The sequence below is a fragment of the Mustela erminea genome, chromosome 13, assembly GCF_009829155.1.
Source record: "Mustela erminea isolate mMusErm1 chromosome 13, mMusErm1.Pri, whole genome shotgun sequence".
Taxonomy (NCBI): Eukaryota; Metazoa; Chordata; class Mammalia; order Carnivora; family Mustelidae; genus Mustela; species Mustela erminea.
Window position 1 is genome coordinate 50462103 of NC_045626.1, and position 13054 is coordinate 50475156.

The following is a 13054-nucleotide window of genomic DNA, read 5'->3' on the forward strand; positions in this document are numbered from 1 at the left end:
AAAAGGAGAAAACATAGAGAATATCAGTTAACTGAATTTGATTCTTTGAAAAGATCAACAAAATTGAGAAATCTTTAGCTAAATTTACAAAGAAAAATGAAGAAGTCTCACATTTCTGAAATCAGGAATGAAGAGTTTAAATTACTACCCATCTTACAAAAATAATAGATTATAAGTTAATGCTGTGAACAACTCTATGAAGACATATTAGATAATTTAAATGACACAGAGAAGTTCCTAGAAAGACACAAGCTAATGAAATTTATACAAGAAGAAATAGAAAATCTGAATACATCTTCACCAAGTAGAGGTTAAATTTGTAGCTAAAAATCTTCCTTCAAAGAAAAGTCCAGCCAAGATTTTCCAGTCAATGTTACTAAATATTTAAAGAAGAATTAAAACTAACTCTTCAAAAACTTCCAAACATAGAAGAGGTGAGAATACATTTAGTTTCATTCTGTGAGTCCAGTATTACCCTGATGCCAAAGTCAGACAAACACAAAAAAAGATACAGACTGAAATCTTCTATGATTATAGGAAAGAAAAAATCCTTAACAAATATTAGCAAACCAAACTTGAGAACAAACTAATTATACACCATGTCCAAGTGGGGTGTATCCCAGGAATGCAATAATAGTTTAATGTCTGAAAATTAATATAGTATACCATATGAATAGAATAATGGATATATCAAATGATGATTTTAACATACCAAAAAAAAAAAAACCCACTTGACTAACTTCAATATACTTCTATGGAAAAACATTTATTAAACTAGAAATAGGAAAAATCTTTCCTTAACCCTAAAGGGAATCTATGAAAATCTGACAGCTTAAAACATACTTAATGATGAAATAGAATGCTTCCTGCATAAGATCAGAAACAAGGTAAGGATATCTACACTCACTGCTGCTATTCAACGTTGCACTAGAGATTCTAACCAGGGCAGTTAGGTTAGAAAAAAATAATGTTATTCCAGTTGGGAAGGAAGAAGTAAAATGATCTCCATGAGTAGATGACATGACCTAGTAAATAGAAAATACTAAAGAATACAGTAAAAACCTTTAGAAAAAATAAGTGATTCTCACAAATTTATAGGGCATAAGATCTGTACCCAAAAATAAACTGCACATCTGTACATTAGCAATAGACAATTCTAAAATGAATGAACAATAGTATCAACATTTGCAATAGTCACAAAGAACAAAAATTTAGAGATAAATATAACCAAAGCGGTGCAAGATTCGTATACTGAAAACTAAAAAAAAAAAAAAAAAAAAACTGCTGAAAGGAAGTAAAGAAGACCTATACAAATGGAAAGCATGCCATATTGATGAATATAAATCTCAATATTGTTAAAATGACAATACTTTATTTTATTTTTTTTTTTAATTTTATTTATTTGACAGAGAGAGAACACAAGTAGGCAGAGAGGTAGGCAGAGAGAGAGAGGAGGAAGCAGGCTCCCTGCTGAGCAGAGAGCCCGATGCGGGACTCGATCCCAGGACCCTGAGATCATGACCTGAGCCGAAGGCAGCGGCTTAACCCACTGAGCCACCCAGGTGCCCTAAAATGACAATACTTTAAAAGTTGATCTACATATGGCAAATTCATCACAATTCCTACCAAAATTAAAGCTGTACTCTATCTTTTTGCAGAAATTGAGAAGAATACCCTAAAATTCACATAGAAATGCAAGCAGCCCATTCTCTTATTTATCTAAAAGAATCTTGAGAAAGAAGAAAAAAGGAGTCACACTTATTGATTTCAAAGCTTAATATGAATGTAGAGTGGTCAAGACAGTGTTGTACTGTATTAAGGATGGAGAAATATATCAATGGAATATAATTAAGAGTCCAAAAATAAACCCTCACATTTAAAGTCAATAGGTTTTCAACAAGGGTACCAAGACAGTTCATTGTGGGAAAGAATGATGCTGGGACAGCTGGATATCACATCCAAAATAATAAAGATGGATCTGTTTTTAGCACCATATCCAAAAATTAGCTTCTAATAAATCATTGTTCTAAATATAAGAGCTAGGGACACCTAGGTGGCTCAGTCAGTTAAGCATCTGCCTTCATTTCAGGTCATGAACTTGGGGCCTTGGGATTGAGCCCTGTGTAGGGCTCCCTGCTCAGGGGAGAGTCTGTTTGTCCCTCTCCTTCTGTCCCTCCCCTCTACTTGTGCCTTCTCTCTCAAATAAATAAGTAAAATCTTTTTTAAAAAGTACAAAATAAATATAAGAGCTAAAACTAAGAAAATTTTTGAACAAATGAGAGGAGTGAATCTTAGTGATTTTAAGCAAAACTTCTGATATATGATCACAAAGCACAAGTGACAAAAGACAAAAATTGATAAGCTGGATTACAATAATATTAAAAACTTTTGTACTTCATAGGAAATCATTAAGGGAAGAGACAACCCTACAGAATGGAAGAAAATATTTTTAAATCTTATATCTGATCAATATATAATCAATATAATTCAATATAAAAAGAATTCTTTTAACATATTTTTAATAAAAAAGTAACTAAAAATGAGCAAAAAATATGGAAAGATATTCTGCTGAAGATGATATATAAATGGCCAATAAACATCTGAAATGCTCAACCTCATTAGCCAATGCAAATCAAAATTACATTGTGACATCATGATAAAATAGAAAAGATGGATAATAACAAGTGTTGGAGAGTATGTGGAGAAGTTGTAACCCTCATAAATTGCTGGTGAGAATGTAAAAGGAACACATGCTTTACAGAACAGATCAGCAATTCTCAAAATGTCAAACTTTGAGTTGCATGTGCCTAGCAATTTCACTCTTATGTATGTACCCTAGAGAAATGTAAAACATGCCTACACAAAAACTAGTACAAGTGGGGTGCCCGGGTGGTCAGTGGGGTAAGCCTCTGCCTTCAGCTCAAGTCCTGATCTCAGGGTCCTGGGATCGAGCCCTGCACTGGGCTCTCTGCTCAGCAGGGGGCCTCCTTCCCCACCCTCCCATCTCTCTCTCTGCCTACTTGTGATCTCTGTCTGTTAAATAAATAAAATCTTAAAAAAAAAACAACAACTAGTACAAGAATGTTTATAGCACCATTATTCCTAATAAATAACCAAAAAGTGGAAGCAATCCAAATTCCATCAACCAATGAATGAATAAATAGAATGTTGTGTCTATACTATGGAGTAATTAATATTAAGCAGTACAAAGGATGGAGTCCTTAGATATGCTACAATGTGAATGAAGATTAAAGATATTACGTAAAAATAATAAACATAATAAACAGAAGTAATAATAAACAGCAGGTAGATTAGTGGCTGTCTAGGTCTGAGGAGAGGGGGTTAATGGACTGCTAATGGGTACATGGTTTCTTTTTGGAGTGATAAATGTTTTAAAGTTAGATTGTGGTAATGGTTGCACAACTTTGTGAACATACAAAAAGACATTGAGTTGTGCACTTTAAATGGCTGGATTATATGGTATGTGAGTAATATCTCCAAACTTTTTTTTATTAATATATAATGTATTAGTAACCCCAGGAATACAGGTCTGTGAATCGCCAGGTTTACACACTTCACAGCACTCACCATAGCACACACCCTCCCCAATGTCCATAACCCAACCACCCTCTCTGCAGCCCCCTTCCCCTGGCAACCCTTAGTTTGTTTTGTGAGATTAAGAGTCTCTTATGGTTTGTCTCCCTCCCAATCCCATCTTGTTTCATTTATTCCTTTCCTACCCCCCAAATCCCCCATGTTGCCTCTCAACTTCCTCATATTAGGGAGATCATAGGATAATTGTCTTTCTCTGATTGACTTTATTTTACTCAGCATAATACCCTCTAGTTCCATCCACGTTGTCGCAAATGGCAACATTTCATTTCTTTTGATGGCTACATAGTATTCCATTGTATATATATATACCACATCTTCTTTATCCATTCATCTGCTGATGGACATCTAGGTTCTTTCCATAGTTTGGCTATCGTGGACATTGCTGCAATAAACATTCGGGTGATCACTGATCATTTGTAACTTTAGGGTAAATACACAGTAGTGCGATTGCTGGGTCATAGGGTAGCTCTATTTTCAACTTTTTGAGGAGCCTCCATGCTGTCCACACTGTTTTTTAAAGACCATGTATAGAGGGAAAGTTGGAATCAAAAGCCAAGTTTTTATTCTAAAGGCAATACTAGTCTTAAGTGATTAACCAGATAGACTTCAGCCAAAGACAATGAACACAACCCAGTGGTTTGGAATATATCTTAGGAACTTAAAGAGTGTTCTATAGGAAGGTAGCAAAACTGAATTCCCAAAGACTAGAATTATTAGATATATAGCAAATTGTGTGCTTACTGAGTTTTACTATGCTTAGCAAAAAGATAAGTCATGTACAACAGTGTGTCTGGGAGTCCTGACTCTTTCAATCTCATGTCTTAGATCTCCTCTTCCATATCGAGATGCAGTTTAGTTTTGGGTGAGTACTGGCAACTGCATCCAAGGGACGTTAGTAGAGAGAAATCATTGAGTTTGGGGATCTCTTACTTCTATTTTTATGTCTTGTTAGCCCACATCCATGTCTGGTAAATGACTAATGTGCATTATCCAGCCTGGCTGCAGCACATAAACTGCAGGATAATTTATAACAAATAATCTAGACAGACCAGGTATAGCCAGCTAAAACTGTCCTAGATAAGAAATCTTTAGAAAGCAACTTCCTAGGTCTCCTATTAATCCTTTAGCTAGTAAATTCCATCAGTCAGTATTTGGAGGGAGTCCTGGTTACGACCAAAAATGCTTTAGGAACCTTTGAGGATACACGTGTTGCAACTCATATTGACCCTTTTCTTCCCCATAGTCATAAGGTCTATTTATTTAGGGTGACCACAACTCTTCTGGTTGGTGGAAAAGAGATTTGACCAGTATAGAGAATCATACAGGCTTTGGTCTTCTATCAAATCTTTATTTAAATTTCACACATATATATGTATCTCAAATAATAACCATTTGGGGTTTACCTTCACTGGCTTTATATTATTTTTTAAGATGTTCAGATGGGAGCAATCATGATGACGAGAGAACTTAAATCCATGACATGTGAGGCAAGACTTAAAAAATGGAAGGGTATTTACAATGTGGCATGAAAAAAGTTGGCTTCAGAAGAGAAAATGTGGTTGCTAAGGAGCGAATAAGATACATATCTCCAAATATCTGAAGGGCCTGTCTATGGAAGGGGTTAAACTCATATCTGAATTCAGGAAATAACGGGTAGTGCTAGCAGGGAGTATTTCCAGTTGTCACAACATCTAAGGCATTGTCTTGTGAGATAAGGAATTTCTTATTATGCAGGTAATGAGGTGGAGATTCATTTCTAATCACTTACCAGGCACATTGTAGATATATACAACAATGAATATGTGGTAGAGTGATCATACCTCCCAATTTGCCCAGGAGAGTGACTGTTTACTCTTTAATTCAGGTGTAATTATTAAGGGGGGGCATCTTTTTTTTCTTTCAAAAGTGCTTCAATTAATGATATGGTTGGTCACTTACTTAGGACAATGTTATCTCACTCCTGGTCAAATATTGGAGGAACTCTAGTCACTTTTCAAAAGTTTGGATGCCCCACATCAACTAAAATCAGAATCCTGATGATGAAATTCAGGCATCATTCAGTAGTTTTAAAATCTTCACAGGATTCTAATGTGTAACAGGGCTGAGAATCCCTTGCCTGGAGGATCATTTCTTCCATCCCAATCTTAAATAAATCCCATAATTCTATTTTCTGAAAATATATGTCGTACTTCACAAAGAAAGCAAAGCGTTGAACTCTGCTACTATTATGAATACCGTAGGAAATAAAACAAATAAATATATAAAATTTTCTTCTTTTTTCTAATTATATTGATATGTTTTTATTTTTGTTTTTTATTTGATTTTTATTTTCTTTTAAAGTCCTTTTTTTTAGTTTCCAAAAAAACCTGATGGCACTTTTACGCTTAACGTTTTCTCTTAGCAAGTGGAAAATAGATTATATAAAGGTTTTATTTTCCCTGGGAAAATCTGAGTCCATGAAGATTTCTAACTACACTTACATGCTTCCTCTAATGAGGTAATTATTTTGTCAAGTGTTGGGCTAAGAGGTTCACCATGTGTGCAACATTGAATTAAATTGGTGCATAGTAGATATGGCACTCATTTAGCTTTCTTATTAGTTTATTAGATTTAATCCTCTGAAATATTTTACCACTTAGCCATGAGCCTTTAAATTCACTTTAATGAGTATAGCCCTTTATCAGAAGCTTCTTAAAAATGGCTACACTTCTTACCCTGGTTGTCAAATGATTGTGAGCTACATGTTAATAATGCATTTTTCTTTTGGTAATTCCTGGGAGGAAAAACAAAACCAAGACTTGACATTGTTAGAGATAAAATTTGTGAGATAAAATTCACTCAAGATTTTTGAAGTGTTCACAGAGAGGAATACATTTCGTGAAGTTGATACTATTTCACAACCATTTTAAAAGGTATGAAATGCCTCTTTTTGTTTTTTTTTAAACATATTAGAAAGTGGGGGCTAAAATTATTGGATTTTAAAAGATTTTTTTTTTTAAAGGTGATTAGCTATTTAGTCTGTTTCCCCATGATGCACAGGAATCATTGTTCCCAAATTCAGAGGCTTGGTCTGAAATGCTGAAAATCCTTCACTTATTAACATTTGGCTTGAAGAATAAGTAACAACACAGAAACCAACTCTGCTTTCAATTCCTGATTTACATTATTTGTTCCTGCCTTCAGAAATAGCAGGCAGCTGCTACACCTCATTTTCTTTCTCTGTGTGGTCTAATGTACCTCACTTGCCCCACAGCCTCAGAAAACACATAAGCAGAGAGGACATCATACAGTATGATCATTTAACAAACAGAACAAAATTAGTCACCAAAACAACTCATACTAAATAACTCCATGTAGGAAATGGATTTCATCCATATTTGTCTTTCAAATGTCTAATCCTTTTCTGGCTCCCTCTGGCTCATCTGATGACAGAGTGGGATCTTTTCCTGTAAAACACACACACACACACACACACACACACACACGCACATCACACACACACAGAAGATGAAAAGATTGGTTAACTGTAAAACAGAGGGAAATAAATCATGTCCATACTAAAATTCTGTTTTGCTAGTTGGTCCAAATCAGTTGCTATTATAGCTTTTGTGCTTAATAAAGTCAGGTCTTGGTAGAAAAGCAATATTAGCATGACCAGAAAACTCATGTATATTTATAATTATTTCTATTTAGTTGGCCCAATAGTATTATGTTGGTTCTTTGGTTTGCAGAACCTCTGGCAGGTAATCCAATATATTTTTGTCCAGAAATCTTTTAGAGGAGGAACTGCCTTCCTTCTAAACTAGTCCTGGAATAAGTAACAAATACCATTCTTGTTTCCTACTGATAACCAATTTTCACAAACTTCTCTTAAATTTGCCTTGACATAGAAACACAGAGGAGCCGTCTTCAGTCTTTCAACATTTTCCTTTCCAGTCTTCCAGCTAACCCATTTGTGTTTATGTATGTGTCTATATATGTATGTGTATGCACTTATTTATGGGTTTGGTCATCTCCGCCCCCCACCCCGGCTTGTAGGTTGGATAATAGGTGCCTTGTGAGACTACAGGAAATATACCAAAATATACAAGATATATACCAAATATAGAAGAAGAAATATACCAAAATTACAGAACTTAATAATGATAGTGAAAGGATAAATAAAAGAAAATATGAGACATAGGGAAGCAATCCAAGATGGTGGTGCAGGAAGATCCTGAGCTCACTTCTTCCAATGGATATACTGAATATACAGCTACATATGAAACAATTTTCTCTGAAAAAAGACCTGAAGTAGAATTAGTAAAAGGGCCATACCAAGATGAATAGGAGAGGCAGAGATGCAATCTCACCAGAAGTCCCACCCCTGGTGCAGCCACCTGGACGGGGAAGATCTCACAAGTCTAGAGCTTCTCCCTGAGGAGTGAAGGGTTCAAGCTCCACATTAGGCATCCCCACCCTTGGTGTGGTAGTTTTAGAATGTTGGTAAGGTCTGGAGCCAATGGCCAAAAAAGAATTCTTGAGAGGTCTTTGTTGCAAAGAAAAAAAAAAAAAGGTAATTGTATTAAAATACAGGGACCAGACCTGTGGGAAGAAAGAGCTGCTGCAGTGGAGTTGTGAGGGATGTCTGACTATATCGGTGGGAGCTGGGGGAGGAAAGGGAAAAAGGAGGTGTCCAAAAGGACTCTGATATGCTAAAGAAGACTCTCAAGATACTGGAGGCCTTGCTATTGTCTAGCTAGCATTGTTGTTTCTCCTTCTAGAAAGACATTAAGGTTAAGACAGTTGGGAACTTCCTGGAGGAGTGTTATACTCTGCCTATCTCAGGTCCTTGTTAATGGGCTGCAGGTCATAAAGAAATTTAACTTTGTTTACATTCCCTTCTGCTTCTGTTTCCCACATCACTTATGGAGGGAAGGGTGATGTTAGGGCTACAGGAAATTGAGTTATGGGTCTCTGAAATCTAGGCTATGTGATGTGAATGCTTTTTCCTTGTAAATCACTAAGACATTGGGAAACTGATAGACTCATGTCTTGTAGGACTGTAATCTTTATCAGTTAACCATTTGTTTTTCCCTTTCCTTAATTTTAGGGCAGCCAGGAGTGCCTGAGGAATGTCAGACATATCCCACCTGGGAGTTGGGGGGAGGGGGTTGTGGGGTTTTAGCTTGTGCTTTGCCCTCAGCTTGTTTTCTGCTTCCTTATCACTTGGGACCTGGAAGAGAGAGATGAGCCCCCAAAGGTCTGGCTCTGCAGACCAAGGAGGCTCACATCCAGGACACCCAAAAGGCTGTGGGGGAACTGAGAGTCTTCTCTTAAAGGACTCACACACAGACCTTCTTACTCCAAGACCAGTGTAAATGCAGCAGTTTGAAAATCTCTTAGACTACATGAGAAGGAGATTATTTGTTAATCTCAGAGCATCTGCCAGAGGAACAGGGAACTTTTGGGACTCTCTCTGGGGAGGGAGACATGGTCAGGTGCTATTTGTGTCTTGATATCTTCCCCTGTACCTTGGTAGTATTGGCATGTGAGCCCTAGCCCTGAGTTTTCCTGTTGTCTTCCTAAAACTGGCGTGAATGCACAGCTCTTTGATTGCCTGGCTCTGGTGGCCAGGAGATCTTGTTCCTGTGTCCCACAGGATTGTAACAATTCGATGGATAGTTCTTTGCAGGTTGTCAGCCCCAGGGCACTACACAGACAACTGATTAAACCACACCCTCAGTCTATCTGTTAAAAAGACCTGTTTTACTTATCATGCCTGAGGGGCAGACTTCCTGTTTGCCATATTATCTGGAGGCTCCAGACCTGCTCTCAGAGAACATGGGAGGGGGATAACATCTTCCTGTTCTCCCTTGGCCTAGCTAGCTGCAGCTTGCCAGTACCTCCCGAAAAGGAGCTTATACACTCCTCTGAGGCCGTTTTTGGAGCTCTCACCCATAGCATACGTCAAGATTGTCTGGTCTGAAAGAAAGCCAGCAGAGTTTACAATGGCATTCTCATAAGATCCGTACATGCTTGCATACTTCAAAAGCTGTTGCATGAGTGATGAGGGAGCAGGAGGCTGGCTGAGGACAGAGCAAAAGCTGGTGCCTTGCACCCCCTCTTCACCCTTTCCCCTCCATAAGTGTAGCATCCCTCAGGCAGCCCTGACTGCCATGAACAATAAGCAAATAGTTAACTTGCAGAGCTCACAATCCTGCTAGACAGGAGTCTCCCTTGGCTTACCAATGTCCTAAATCTCACTAACAAAGACGATTGATAGCAGGATTGTGACACCCCACCAAAAAGTCTCCCAACTATCTTAATGTTAATGGCTGGTCTAAAGACAACATTGATCCAGCAGCAAGGGCAAGGCCTCCCGCAGGCCTGGAACATCCTGGCACCTTGTAGGCCCTCTTTAGCATATGAAAACTCCACTGAAACCTCCCTTCCCCTCACCTTCCCCTCACCTTCCCCTCACCTTCCCCCAACAGCAGGGTATATAACATGCCTACCCTCACAACCTGGGGCAGCCGCATCTCTGCCTGCCCACGGGTCCTGTCCCCGTGCTCTAATAAACCACCTTTTTGCACCAGAGACGTCTTAAGAATTCTTTCTTTAGCCGTCGGCTCCGAACCTCACCCCACCGAACCCCACCTAGGTTCAAGAACTTCATCATGAGAGTGTAGTTTCTAATCAGCCTGAAATTAGGTGCTCACTGAGATTGCTCCCTTTGGAGCACTGATCGTCTTGGTACACCCTCCACAACTGGGACTTATCATTAATAAATCAAGGCTGCTTAAATAATTACAAAGGTTTACGAGACAACCAAGAGCTAGGGCAAAATTGAAAGACAAGTTTCATCTCCCACACACTGCCATTCTAGAGGTAGCTTTTTTTTTTTTTTTTTTTTTTTTTTGCTTAATACATAGAGAAAAAGAGTCAAACAAGCAGAGGAATATGTTTCAAATGAAAGAACAAGATAAAACATCAGTGAAAAAAAAAAGCATTGGTGAAATGAAGATAAATAATTTACCTGGTAAGCAGTTAAAAAAAAAAAACCCAAAACACCTAATATTATGTCAATTATACTTAAAACAAAAGAGAAAATATGGAACATGGATTGGAGATTACAGGGGTCCTGAAATGCACAACCTAATAATCTATACAATTGTTAAAGATTGAGCTATTAATTTGACCCTAAGTAGCTAACATAAAAACAAACTCATTTAGTTATACAATTCACTAATTCCTCAGGTGATGCACAGATAACTTTGACACTGAGATCAGTCAATCATTTCCTCTTGGATTTTGTTTTGTTTTGTTTTGTTTTTAAACAGGATGTCTGCACATGGCTTGCTTGGGTGCAGATTTTGGAGAACTTTTAAATGAAAGAGTAGAGTAGGGTTGGCTACAAGTCATGACCAGAGTTTTAGACAAAGGATTAAACTTTCATGTTTGCAGAAGTGAACACAGACCTTTTGTTACTCTGAAGATTCAAAGGCATTTATGGTAGTAGCAGTCATGCAGGTGACCAGCTGAAAGGCAACTGGTTGGATGCTGCTCATGGGGTAGAAGATTAAACAACTTCCAATTTTAATAAATTTCTGTAAATCATCTGATCTGTTGTGCTTATTCAATGTAATGAGATGAACAAGGAAGGAAAATCAGATAGATCTTGATTTATCAATTGTTCTAAGTGGGAATAGAGTATGCACAAGTAATTAAGACCCCATGCCTGGTTTTTATTTTTTTTAATTTTTCAATTTTTTAAATTAACATTTAATGTATTATTAACCCCAGGGGGCAGGTCTGTGAATCACCAGATTTACACTTCATAGCACTCATCATAGCACATACCTTCCCCAATGTCCATAACCCCACCACCCTCTCCCAACCCCCTCCCCCCAGCAACCCTCAGTTTGTTTTGTGAGATTGAGTCTCTTATGATTTGTCTCCCTCCCGAGCCCATCTTGTTTCATTTATTCCTTTCCTACCCTCCAGTCCCCCACGTTGCTTCTCAACTTCTTCATATCAAGGAGATCATGTGATAATTGTCTTTCTCTGCCCATGCCTGTTGTTGTTCCTTTTGTTTGTTCATTTGTTTGTTTGTTTTTTTAGATTCTAGTTAGAAAATAAATAAGTCATGGTGTGAAAATACAGCATGGGGAATACAGTCAATATTATTGTAATAATGTTGCAACATGATATATGGTAACTACATTTATTGTGGTGAGCACAACTTAATGTACAGAATTGTTGAATCACTGTGTTGTTCACTTGAAGCAGATATAACATTGTTTGTCAACTATATGTCAATAAAAAACAGACCCCAGGCCATTAATTTCATTAATAATATAGCCAGTTGGCATTTTCATGTGTATTTTATAGGATGTCTTAGATTTGAAAGTACAGTATATGCCAAGGAATAAACTAGAGCCCTTCTCATATTAAAAAAAAAAAAAGCTGTGGTTCAGGCTAATAAATAACATTTTGGGACATTGAATCTGTAGATAAATCTATTTGTTTTACTCTCTGACTCAAGAGTTTCTGGGTATTGATTTATAAGTAGTTGTTAATATTGATAATGATACTTCAACATATCTTAATAATACTTTGATTTTTACTCATATATCCATGTGTGAATTAAATAACCAATATATAAAAATCAAAGAAAGCTCAAATATGTGGGATTTTTTTTGTCAGAGTAAATTCCTTTCATCCTACTCACATACTGAAGATCCCTGTGACATTTCTGCATACAATGTTTATGGATATCCTTAATAGGCCATATCAAAATGTTTGTTATTTGTATTAAAATGATATACAGGTATGAGAAATCCCTACCTTTCTTAACTTTGTTTCACACTTTTAGTTTATATCATACTTAACCATATTTAGAAAGGTCAGATCTTTTCCCCAAACAAAAAATGCAATGCCAGTGGGATTTTTTGATATGTCAGATGCTGGTTATGAGAAAAAGAATCTAAGGGCACTCTAAGTGTTTGACCTGAGTGATGAGGAAGATGGAGTTTCCATTAGTGGAAGTAGGCACGACTGTAGAAGTAGGGAGAGCTGATTTTTCAGGGAAGATTGAGAGTCAGTTTTGGATAAATCACATTGAATACATCTCTGTGACAGCTAAGTGGAAAGTTTGAGATGGTATTTGGATATGAGAGTCTGGAATTCAGGAAAATAGGTCGGGAGTTATAAATTTAAGAGTCCCAAAGTATAAATAGTATTCAAAGCTATTGACTAAATAAATGGGTATAAGACAAAGAAGGGAATTGGGCCAAGGGTTGACTCCTCAAGCATGCTACTTTTAGGACGTTGGAACAATGAGGACAAATCAGCAAATGGGATTGAGAAATGACCAGTAATGCGAAAGCAAAACCAGAAGAGTGAAGTGTCTTAGAAACCAAATGTTGAGGGTGTTCTAGGGAGGATAAGTGATCAA

General features: G+C 37.1%; 1 long non-coding RNA gene across 1 annotated transcript in view; it reads left to right on the plus strand.

Moving 5' to 3' along the window:
- LOC116572342 overlaps positions 1–13054 on the plus strand; it is a 306140-nt gene that overhangs the window by 259281 nt on the left and 33805 nt on the right. The window lies entirely within an intron of this gene.